Source organism: Oryx dammah, unplaced genomic scaffold (assembly GCF_014754425.2).
Source record: "Oryx dammah isolate SB20612 unplaced genomic scaffold, SCBI_Odam_1.1 HiC_scaffold_18, whole genome shotgun sequence".
Taxonomy (NCBI): Eukaryota; Metazoa; Chordata; class Mammalia; order Artiodactyla; family Bovidae; genus Oryx; species Oryx dammah.
In genome coordinates, this window is record NW_024070202.1 from 112,588,557 (window position 1) to 112,600,734 (window position 12,178).

At 41.4% G+C, this 12,178-nt stretch overlaps 1 protein-coding gene, 1 long non-coding RNA gene and 1 pseudogene across 2 annotated transcripts in view; 1 reads left to right on the plus strand and 2 right to left on the minus strand.

Annotated features, from left to right (window-relative positions):
• LOC120877906 (GTPase IMAP family member 1-like) overlaps positions 1-12,178 on the plus strand; it is a 597,608-nt gene that overhangs the window by 20,658 nt on the left and 564,772 nt on the right. The window lies entirely within an intron of this gene.
• On the minus strand, positions 387-5,639 carry LOC120877905 (annotated as a pseudogene).
• LOC120877936 lies at positions 6,731-7,958 on the minus strand. Its single transcript, XR_005724420.1, has 2 exons — positions 7,677-7,958; positions 6,731-7,055 (listed from the first exon to the last, which is right to left on the minus strand). It is a non-coding gene; the product is annotated as an uncharacterized LOC120877936 (long non-coding RNA).

Here is a 12,178-nt window from a genome sequence, read left to right on the forward strand (position 1 = left end):
TTTGAGGCCTTCAGTAAAATTATAAGTGAACAAATTTCCATTCATCTAAAAAGATTTCTATCAGTATCTCCTTCTGTAAGTAACTAATGGAAAGAATTTATCTTTCAAATAAACTATAAGGGTAAGATGATCAGTGCCATCTAGACAAAATAAGTGAGAAAAAGCTGTGGGAGAACATCACCCACAAATCTAGAAAGGATCTAGAGGAAAAATCTTTTCTAGGGAAAAATAGATAAAGCTCGGGGTCATCTTCTTTGGTCCCCTGCATTCCCTGTCTTGGTGTCTCTGAGAAAGAATTCACAAATTAGGGAAAATCAATACTTTCTCCATTGGAGTTTCACAAGTTGAGAATTTATCCCTTCCCTGTTAAAGCAAACATATACCAATTATCAATAGTGAACTTTACTCTCCTTAGCCCTGAAAGTCTCAGAAGTAAAGGAGAATGTTCTTAGTTACATGAGGCAAGACCCCCTAAAAATATGCAGGAAATATAGACAGATCTTCATGAGCTTTAATTCTTAAACAGAGAGGTAAAAACCCGGAACACATTAAGGATACTTTCAAGTATCTTACTCTGACTCAATACATCATCTCTGGCTGTTTCTGCCTTAAAACACAGTGAGCCTCCTTTTCTGCCAATTGCCTTTCCATTTTCACCTTCTGCTTTTGTTGTTCTAGTTCATCCTTCAACTTTCTAATTTCCTCTTTGAACTTCTGTATTATCTGAGCTTTCTCTCTCTCGAACTCTGCTCTGTAATTTTCTTGTAACACTTGGGTTTCTCTCTGAATCTCCTCCTCAGTCTTCTGATACAGGTTATTCATGTAGTATCTCCCCTTGCACTTGTCCACCACATCCTGGACCAGGGCCAGCAGCTGCTCCCTCTGGTTCTCCTGCTCAGCTCCTGTGGCCTTGTTGTTGACAACACAGTAGCGATCTCTGAACTGGCGAATCAGCTCTCAGATGGCTGTAGGAGCTTGCTTCATGTATCCACAGAAATCCATGCCTTCTAAATCATCTTTCTGGGTGAATAAGACAATCATGTGTCCCCTAGCTCTCGCTCCAAACATCGTCAGGATCTTCTGGGTAGCTTTCTGGCCTTCAGGCCTGTAACAGCCCAGTGGGATGAACAGGAGCAGACCGTGAGGCCCCGAGAGGTCAGCACCATGCAGCGGGTAATCTCCTTGAGAGACTCAGCATCTGAGGCCTCTGAGTCAAAGAGGCCAGGTGTGTCCACGATGACAACTTCTCTCCCCTTCCAGGTGCTGCTTCCTTTCTCACAGTGCTTGGTGATGGATACAGCCGAAAAGCTGGATGCAAACACTTTCTCTGAGGACGCTGTTTCCTGTTGCACTTTTTCCTGCCCCAGTCTTACCCACTAAAACAAGTCTCAGCTGGGAATCTCTGGGGTTTGCAAGCCCTGGAACATCAGGAAACAGAAGACCCAGTGTTAGAATGAACTTCAACTGTCTCCCCTGCAAGGTTTCTGCCCACTGAATAAAATATTCAACCCTGAATATTCATTGGAAGGACTGATGCTGAAGCTGAAGCTCCAATACTTTGGCCACCTGATGCAAAGAGCAGACTCACTGGAAAAGATTCTGATGCTGGGAAAGATTGAAGGCAAAAGGAGAAGGGGGTGGCAGAGGATAAAATGGCTAGACAGCATCACCAAATCAATGGACATGAATTTGAGCAAACTCCAGGAGGGAGTGGAGGACAGAGGTGCTGGGAGCCAGCACGGGAGATCCCACCTATGACAAGGTCATGCAGAGATGCCTGGCTGGCAAGGTGAGTCAGATCTCGAGGGGCTGCCCTAAAACCAGAATCTGTCTGTTTTATTATTTCATTACTTTCAGCAACTCCTCTGACATTAACAGGGGGCTATCCCCGACCACCTTTCTCTGGAAAAAGTTAACTTATAGCTCCAGTTAGTATCCTGCATATAAAAGGAGTGTCTCACCTCAAACCCCTCTGATGGCTCACTAACTTGCCTGACAGGTTTACCTGATCTTTTACAACAACACGTGTGATTGTTTACAGCCTCCCAACTGTGAGAAGCATGAGAAGCTTAAAACATCTTAAAAAATATAGAGTCTTTTTAAAGAGCTAAGAATTATATTGGTGAAGGGTTTCATTGTTGAGTTAATGATTGCCACCAGGCCTCCACATCCTTTATCTTTTAGGCACTTGGGAGGATATTAGTCAATGTAATTGGGATGCAGAAATAGGAATATAGTACTTTTGATGTTAGTAATACTAGACTTTTGAGTTAATGAATTTTCTCTTTGTTATAAATCATTGTACTCCTCTTTCTTTGTTATAAATCATTGTATACTTGCTATGTAAGAATGTAAATTTATTTAGTGCTTTCTGAGAGTGGCACCAGACTTTGGAGAGCACAACACTTTTTAGGGCAAATACATTTTTTGGTTGACGGACCCTTATCAGAAAAGGGGAATAAAATGCTAACAGACCTCCTGGCAAGAAGATGACGTAAATCACCTAAGTAAATCACCTGTGTATACAGATAGGTATGCAGAGAGAAAGCCTGGTCTCGATAAGGGTCAGGGCTGCTGACCCTGCATGACTTTGCATTTTCCATTATTCTCTATGTACGGCTTAAGGTATATAAGCTCCCTGTAAAAATATAGTTTTGGGCCTCGCTTACTGAAGCTTGGTCTCCCCGTGTCTTTCTTTGTTTCTTTATTTTCTTTTCAGGCTGACTCCCTGGGGCATAGAGGCCCTCTGAGTTCACTTTCCTGCCCAGGCTTCTAAGACCCACGCAAGAGGGAGCCCAAGGCTGGGCACCCTCCGCTATTCAAGCAGGTGCCTGTGGCCTACATGGACAGAGCAAGTCTCTTGTCTGAGATTTTATTGGCTTTCTGCATAAACCAAGGAATATCAGCCTCTTTCTCTCCTCTATTTTCTTAACTGCAATATTCTTTCTTTATCTCTCTCTATATCTCTAAATAAATCCTTAATCTCCTTCTATATCTCTAAATAAATAAATCTCTCTCACCTCACCGTCCACGCTTCGGATACCCTGGATCCAACCCGGGCTGGCCCGTGGTACAGAGGAACCTGGCAAGCTGCAGTCCATGGGCACAAATTAGCAACTGAACAACAATAACAACAGATATTTTTCAGGATCCCTTTCAGCTTCTTACTCTGACCTTGTGGAAGCAAACAGCTCATAGAGGAGGAAACAATGTGATTAAGAAGAGGACGCTGAGTTGGTACCAGTAGCTGTTCTTCATAAGATAGGAGATAACATAAAATTGACTATGCATATTTGACTTCCTAGGAAAGTTGAAAGTTAATATCAGAGCAGTAGAGCACAGCAAGTGAAACCTGAATTTAAACATAAAATCATCTACCAGCTCTTTCTGTGCTGGTATTTAGAAGTCTCTGCATATCTCTGCAATGTGTCTATAAAGTCAAAGTCCCCTGGATTTGTCAGGCATAGACCCAAGTTCAGAGGGAAGGCAATTGACAATCACAAGTGAAAGCCTGTTTTTCCAAGACGGCATACCTTGCCAGCTGGCCCTTGAACTTAAGGGTCTGACTCCTGTATGAGGTATCCTGTTATATCTACCCATTTCTGCTTTGTGACAATGCTTACATTATCCCATGTACAACATCATTGACACTGTTACCAACTCCAGGTTATTTTCAGAGCCATCATCATTCACCCAGGTCCTCATACTGGAATGCTAGGAGTCGCCCTTGACTCTCCTCTTTCCCCCACTTTCCAGACCCAGCCCATCAGCATATTCTCCTGGCTCCAAATCTGTTCACCTGTCTCTGTTTTGAAGATCATCATTCCAGTCCAGATTCCATCACCACCCCTGCCTCAGCAGTCTCCCTTCAGGTGTCTCCACTTCTGCTTTGTCCCTTTCAGTCTATTCTGTGATGTGGGCTAACCTTGAAAAAATTTCAATTGAAGAGAAGAGGGAACTTGTAGAAATCCATCCTGTGACGTCCACAAAATCTGTAGTTAACCCCCATCTCCCACACACTTTCTGGTCAAGTTTTTGCTGATCCCTGAATACATAAAGCAGAGTTTCCTTCTATTGAGAACCAAAATTCAGGAATTAAAGAAGTAAATTTCCTGACACTGAGAATACTAGATATGGGATGATCAAGATTATCTAAGAGCTTCCCAGATGGAGCTAGAGGTAAAGAACCCACCTGCCAATACAGGAGACATGGGAGATGCTGGTTGGGTCCCAGGTTTGGGAAGATCCCCTGGAGGAGGTCATGGTTACCCACTCCAGTATTCTTGCCTGGAGAATCCCATCAACAGAGGAGGCTAGTGGGCTATGGTCCATAGGGTTGCAACGAGTCAGCCATGACTGAAATGACAGTGTCCATGCATGCAAGATTATGTAAAGAAAATGGGGGTGGGAGCTCATACTACTCTTTAGTTAGCACCACAAGATCCCAGGGCATTGGTTGGCCTTAGAGAGAGGGTGGAAGAAAATCATGGCCCTGCAGTAAAAGGCAACAAGGCCAGTACCAACACCACAACCATTGGCCAATGCTAATAACGAATGGATGGCAACCTCTGAAGATGGCAGCCATAGCCACGAAGGAGTCCATCTCTGCACTCATGCCTCTTGGGAAGGTGGATTCTCAGCTCCTCTCATCAGGATGCTGAGTCTGTTTCTCTAACCCTTCAGTCTGACTGGGCCATGTGACTTGCTTTGGATCATAGGATCATGAAAACATGGTTAAGCAGAGAATCCAAAAGCTCTGACATGTTGTTCTTTGCCTTCCCTTTCTGATTTCTGGAACCCTACACCTGCCCTGGACTAGCCTGCTTGACGAGGGGCACAAGACCCTGATATCCCTGTCTGTCTGGCCAACCCAGAGCTTGCTGACCACCAGACATGTCTGTGAGGCTATCCAAGATTATTGTGTTGCATCCTGAACCACCAGCTGAGCACACACATGAGTCAATCTGTCTGAGATTAGCCAGGTTGGTCCAGACCCAAGCATGGCCCAAGTGAGTGACCCTCAAAATTAATAGCCAACTAAATGGTTGCTGTTTTAGGTTCCTAAATTGTGGGGTGATTTGCTGAACCAGCAAAAGTTCAAATGATAGAGAATCTATTCCTAGGATAAAGGGGTAGAGGGAGGGTTGTACGAGAAACAGAGTGATCATTCTGTTGAGTGTGTTGCTTAGAGTGAGGCCACTGGGATCAGGGAAATTAGGGGCCTGAATGAGGCATTGATCACCCCCACGTTCCTCCTTCCCAGTTCTCTCGGGCTGAATAGAGGGGTAGAGAAACCATTTGGGAGGCCAAAACACCTGATCCAGTGTGCCCACCCAGTAGAATGTAGCAAAGAAGAAACCTCATCAAGCCCGGGAGCAGTCAGGGTATTGGAACTCTCCTGCTCGCTGTTAAGCTACATCACAAGGAGGATGCAGAGAGGGTGGAGAGAATGAGAGAGCAGAGCAAATGAAGAGAAACTGAGAAATGTGGTTGAAGACGTTTTGCTCTTGTACAGGTTGGCTGGATGACAGGGCAGGAGAGTCCCAGCCCTCCCCCCAAGCCTGGTTGCCCTCCCCAAACAGCCTCTCACCGTGGCTGGTCCTGGGTTCGCTGAGGTACTGGGCCGCCATTGTGGTTTGGATTCCTGGGAATAAAGAGATAGAAGTATGTTATGTCAGGGAAATACAGAACAAACTGGAAACATCAACCTCCTGTAAACAACAGTTTCTCTTTTTTCATAAACTTGCTACTCGATCTCTCCTCTATTTCTCAATAGTTCTTAATTCCACTTTCAGTCTCATTTTCAGACTGTCGTTTTTCTTTACAGAGATGTAAGTGCTTCAGGTGCTTCCTTGGCACTGGTTCTGGGTGCCCTTTCCTCCTCTATCCAGTGAATTATTGCTCTGAATGCCATTTATATGTAGTCTGCAGCCTAGACCCTTCCCAGAGTTCCAACCATTTCTATCCCACTCAAATTCTCCATTTAGCAATTTTTTGGGCATCTCAAACCGATTTGGACAAAATGAAACCTTAACCTCCATCCCCAGCCTGGTTCGCATTTCAGTAAGTGGCATCATAAAACAACTTATGCAGAATCTTGGGGTCATCTCTAAAACACTTCTTTCCTCACTTACTCATAGTCTGTCACCAAATCCTATAGAGTTTTGTTCCCCAAATGAAAAATTATCCTTTTCTCCCCACCTCCATGTGAATCAAATGCTATCATTTGATTGCAATGCAGTAGGCTCCCAGATGATACTGTATCTTCAATCCCGCCTCTACTCAATAGCCAGATGCCTTTATAAAATTTATAATTGAAGGATAATTGCTTTACAGCATTGTGTTGGTTTGTACCAAACATCAACACGAATCAGTCATAGGTTTACCCATATTCGCTCCCACTTGAACATCCCTCCCACCTCCTTCTGCATCCGGTCCCTCTAGGTTGTTACTGAGCCCTGTTTTGAGGTCCCTGAATCACACTGCAAATTCCTATTGGTTACCTATTTTATATGTGATAATGTATATTTCCATGTTACTCTCTGTACATAGTCAGATGTCTTTTTGATATTTGTTTTTTTTCTCATTTAGATTTTCTAATGAATTGCTTTTGTTTTTTATTTTTAAGACAGTTGAAAGACCTAGGAATGGTCCCAAAGGCCTTACACTATCAATTTCTCTCTCTCTCTCAAAAAGTTTTCTTCATACTGGCCTCCTCAGTGTTCCCTGAATCCTCTAAGATCCCGCCAGCTCCTAGACCTTTGAGGAGCACTTCTCCCTCCCTGAAGCACTCCCACCCCCACCCAATGGCCAACTGGTTTCTGCTAAGCCCTGAGGCCTCAGTGTTTTGTTATTTCTCCACAGGGGTCCTCTCCATCCACATCATCAGCCAAGAAGACAGGTTTGGTGTGGAGTTTGTTTTAACCACACCCAAGAGTTTCTATAGAATACATACCAAGACAGGGAACTCTTTGATTTTTTTTTTTTTTGGTTTCCTTGTAGACTGCTAGCTTTGTGATGGTGAACCTGCTGTGTCTTGCATACGCCCTTATACTCTAGGGAAAAAGCACAGTATTCGACAAAGCATGGATCTCAAAAAATATTTGTTCAATAAATGAATCGATTAAGAAAACCTCACTGTTTCTTGCCTCCTCTGTGATTAAGCTTTCTGTCTCGCTTGCATCTGGCTTGAAAAAAAACTCATCTTTTCCTTATTAACACATTACTCTTGAAACATGGCATTACATTTTAGATGTTTTCTTTCATCACTGCCTACTAAGGTTGGGCAATGGAGAAAGCCATTTGAAGAATTGTTAGCAGAGCAGCTTTTAACTAGAACAGGCTGAAAATGCTATTTGGTAAAGACAGAGTCGTCTGATAGGAATGCATCAAATACAAATGTGAAACACTTTCTTTTGAAAGTCGATTAGGAATAAGAGTAGGAAACAGCTTCTTATAAACTGGGAGGTGAAATCACAGAATTTTAAAGAATAAGCTTTGTTCACAAAGTTGATGTTGGTTGTGGGAGTTAGGAGAAGGAGTAAGATACCAGAAATAGCAGCACATAAGATTTGGGTTTTTCTTAATGTCTACAGTCCAGTCTGTGGACTCTGTCTTCAGCATTCTTTAATGTTGTTCTGTTTATCCAAATTCAGATATAAAACCAGAGGACTGACCTTCTCTACACACTGACACTGGATGGCTGAATTCTCCTCCTACTGTAAGGAACAAGCATCAGTTGGTCCCCTGCTTCTCCTGAATGGTAAATAGTAACATGGGTTGGCGTCTCCCTCCTCCTACCTTCTAACAGCTTCCTATCAAGACCAGCTCGACAAGTAGAGTTTCCGAAAGTGCAATAGGCAAAAAGATGAGAAATGAGATACAAGAATTCAGAGAAAACATAGGATCAAGGTACTGACACCTCTCCAAGGTGAAGGTGCCGAAACTGAATCCAAGCCAGCTTTAATATACTATCAGCTGGGAATGAAAGAATATGCGGGGAGTTAAACTGTAACTCATGTGACCTTCAGGGCCAAAGAACAAAATGATCATTAACCACGGAGTAATTAGGAACCCGTAATCAATAACAAATCAGTAACTAATACTGATATTCTTATCTATAGATTTTCCAACAGACATGTAAAACATGTGACTCTGAGACGCCAGTTGGGAAACAGTCTGGGGTCAGTTTTCCGACTGAGGGATCATATCTTGTTTCAAGAACATGAACTGTTACCTCTGGACTTGTTCCAAGAGTCTCATGCCTTATACCATCCAGTTGATCAATAATTATAAATTTCTCTTGTGGCCCTTGCTGGGGCCTGCTTTGTTTTTATTCTTCCTGTCTCCTACATCATCTCGCCTTTTTTGATTTTGCTCATGACGAGAAATGGCGAGAAATGCTAGTTGCTGTTGTTGGCTTTGCTGTCTCTTGATAGTTCTTCTCTAGACTAGACGGAAACACAAACACATAATTAATAGCATTCCCATAACTGGATCAATTCAGTATCCAAATATCTTGATCTGTTTTAAGGGATTAGGAGAAGGAAGATTATCAGCAACAGTATCAAAAAAATCTGATCCAGAAATTACATCAAGGTGTTTTTTAAAAGCTTTTAGTTGTAGATCTTGAATACATACAGAAATATTACCTGGGTTCAATAGGTGTTGTTTAACTTTATTCCAATTGACTTGTGTCTTTTATTTTTGAAAGCCATTGTGCAAAAGGAAGTTTAGTTCCAATCACATCTTTGTCTCACCTGTTTTTGTTAACTGACTAATTGATCTCCTAATAAAATAACAGATTGTTGAATGTCAGCCACTTGGGAGGCCAACTTTGCATCAGTTTTTTGTTGAGTGGTCCAATGGACATCAGCATCTTTATGCCATTCTTGTACAAAATGAACTGTTTGTATAGATTTATGAAGAGCCACTCCGGCTATGGCTGCCGTAGTGGTAATAGCGCTAATGCCTAAGATGGCAGCAATGAGCAATCCCAAAACACGTTTAACAAGTTTAAGATTTTTCAGTATTTCTTCAATAACATATAATGTAGGGCTTTCTTGTCAAGGTCGTTGTAAATCAACTGGAACCCATTCAACTGGAATCATTCTTGCTTTAAGAATGTAAATACTCTGCCAACTTTCACCAAAAGGAATGGTATTATTTATACATGTATAAAATAAACAGTTAATACATGTTACTAATCCCAAATTGGGATCATATTTTGCTGGTCTGATCATGAAAACAAAAGGAATTCTTACAAGTCTGAATAGTGTGGGTAGAGGTTTTTGTAAAATTAAAAGTAGATTTTGGGTCATTTAAAATATATACAGTATATTGTCCATTCCAAGCCATTAGTTCTTTCAATGCTATGGGCATTTTCCATATTTCATCATGAATAGGGTAATGATCTATACGAGGCACAGGGGAAGCTAATCCTACCCCATGCCATATGAAGGGTTGACTACCGTAAGTACTAATCGCCTTATCATTCTATACCCATGGGAAAGACAGTTTAGATTCTATAAGTTTAGGGAATCCTCAGGGTCCCCAATCGATAACGGAGGCTTCTGCAACATTTAATAATAAGTGGCCTCCTGATCCTTTACATAACTTCCACCTTAACCAATTTTCAATACCATGGCTAATTTCAGCAACACAATCAAGAAGGTCAGGTGGACTCATCATGCTGGAAGGTTCCTTTTTTCCTAAAAACATAAGAACAGTTAACAGAAAGAGGGAAGTCTTATCCTCATTTGATTCTTTGACAACTGACAGCCATTTCTGATATCCTGTTTTAAGACATATACTTCCAAGACCAATACAAATAGGAGTGGCATCAGAGCCAATAGTATAACTTGTCAGCTGACTCCCTTCATCTTCCTTTACAGTCTATTTTAAAGTGTCCTAATTTTCCACATTGGTGACATCTCATATCTGTCTTTTTATGAGCTTTAGATAATGCTTGAGCCAGAATTTGCATTTTATATGGTTCTGACCAAATATCCTGGCAAACTTTAAGATATTCTTCTGGAGGGGCACCTTGTGCTTTGAGAGGCTGAATCACCTATTTTACATCCTGAGTTGGCACTGTCATAAGCAAGAACTTGCATTAGCAAATCTCTCAACCCAGGTTGTGAGACTGTGTTATTTAAATTTTGACTTAGCCTGGCAATGAAATCTACATAAGTTTCCCCATTTGATTGTTTAATTTGGGTAAATGAAGTTGAGGCTTGTCCAGGTGGATTTATTCTCTCCCAGGCTTTTAAACATATCATTCTCACTTGAGTGAGTAATTGATGATAAAATTGTAACTGAGCTTGAAGTCCAAAATGTGTCCCACTACCCATTAATTGGTCAAGTGTTCTATCAGCTGGAAGGTTGGCTGTCACATTTATGTGAGCTTCTTGATTTGCCTCATCTTGCCACCAGGACCTAAACTGTAAAACTTCTGAGGTGGATACCAAGTTCTGGCTATCATTTTCCAATCATAAGGAATTAACCGGTCAGCTTGTGAAAGTACCTAAATTAGTTCCATGGTATAAGGAGGATTGGTTCCATATTGGGTACATGCCTGTTTCATCTCCTTTATGGTTTTTAAAGGTATGGCATTATAATCATAGTGAATTCCTCCTTGTGAGAATTGAGGATCTGGTGGGATTTGAGTTACAACCACAGGAAGAAACAGCATCTTTTCCCCCCTGCAATTGTGCCATAGAACTCCCTTTTGTAAAGGTGTCATTTTATTAGGCACAGTTATCTGTGGTTTAAAAGCAAATCCATCATCCCAAGGGGTTTCAGGATTGAAAGCAGGGGCTCCCCCAAAGGTGCAGTTGGTCGACCAAGAAAGATCTGTTCTTGACTTCTATCATTCTTGTGACCTTTATTTTTCATTTTTATTGATTGTTTCTCTTCTTCATCATCTAAGTTGTCATATAAATTCATTTCCTCCATTTTTTCTTGTATTTTTTCTACAGAATCCCACAAATCTGAGTGTTCAGATTGCAGCAGTCCTAAAGCTCTGCTAGTAAGTTTTCCTTCTGACCATACAGACATAGTATGACTTTGTTGTGTCATGCAAAAGTTGTGTCTGACTCTTTGTGACCCCATGGACTGTAGCCCACCAGGCTCCTCTGTCCATGGGATTCTCTAGGCAAGAATACTGGAGTGGGTTGCCATGCCCTTCTCTAGGATGTCTTCCCAGCCCAGGGATTGAACTCAGGTCTCCTGCATTGCAGGCTATTTCGATCATCTAAAACTATTATGTAAAAAGTTTTAGAAGCATCACATTCATACAACCCAGATTCTGTGGTTGAATTATTTATGATAGCTAATAACATGTTGTGGCATAACAATATTTTCTTTTCAGAAGCAAGTATGTCCAACTTTGAAAGCTTAAAGTTCTGTATCTGGACTTTTATGGATGAATAAAATAAATGATTTTCCAAAGTTAGGACTAGGAAACTAGTTTATGCAAAAATGAATAGTATATTATTTTAGACAAATGAGATAAAAATAGCAAAAATGCAAAATAATTTTTAACCCACTCCTACATTCTCAAATGACTACTGGTTTTCCCATAGTCATGTATGCATGTGAGAGTTGCACCATAAAGAAGGCTGAGTGCCAAAGAACTAATGTTTTTGAACTGTAGTGTTAGAGAAGACTGTTAAGAGTTCCTTGGACTACAAGGAGATCAAACATGTAAATCCTCAAGGAAATCAATTCTGAATAGTCATGAGAGGGATTGATACTGAGACTTAAGTTCCAATACTTTGGTCACCTGATGCAAAGAGCTAACTCACTGAGAAAGACACTAATGCTGGGAAAGGTTGAAAGCAGGAGGAGAAGGGGAAGAGAGAGGATGAGATGGTTGGATGCCATCACAAACTTGATGGTCATGAGTTTGAGCAAGCTGTGGTAGTTGGTGATGGACAGGGAAGCCTGGCATGCTGCAGTACATAGGGTTGCAAAGGGTCGGACACCACTTAGCCACTGAACAACAACAACATTCTAAAAAATTAAAGTATTTATGAAAAGCAAAACTTATGAGTAGAGCATCTATTGGAGTGGGAGACTTTAAAAAATATTTTTATATTTAGTATTGAAGTATAGCTGATTAAGGAGTAGGACACATAAAATATCTTTCTTGTTTGCTCCATAAATTGCAAGTGTT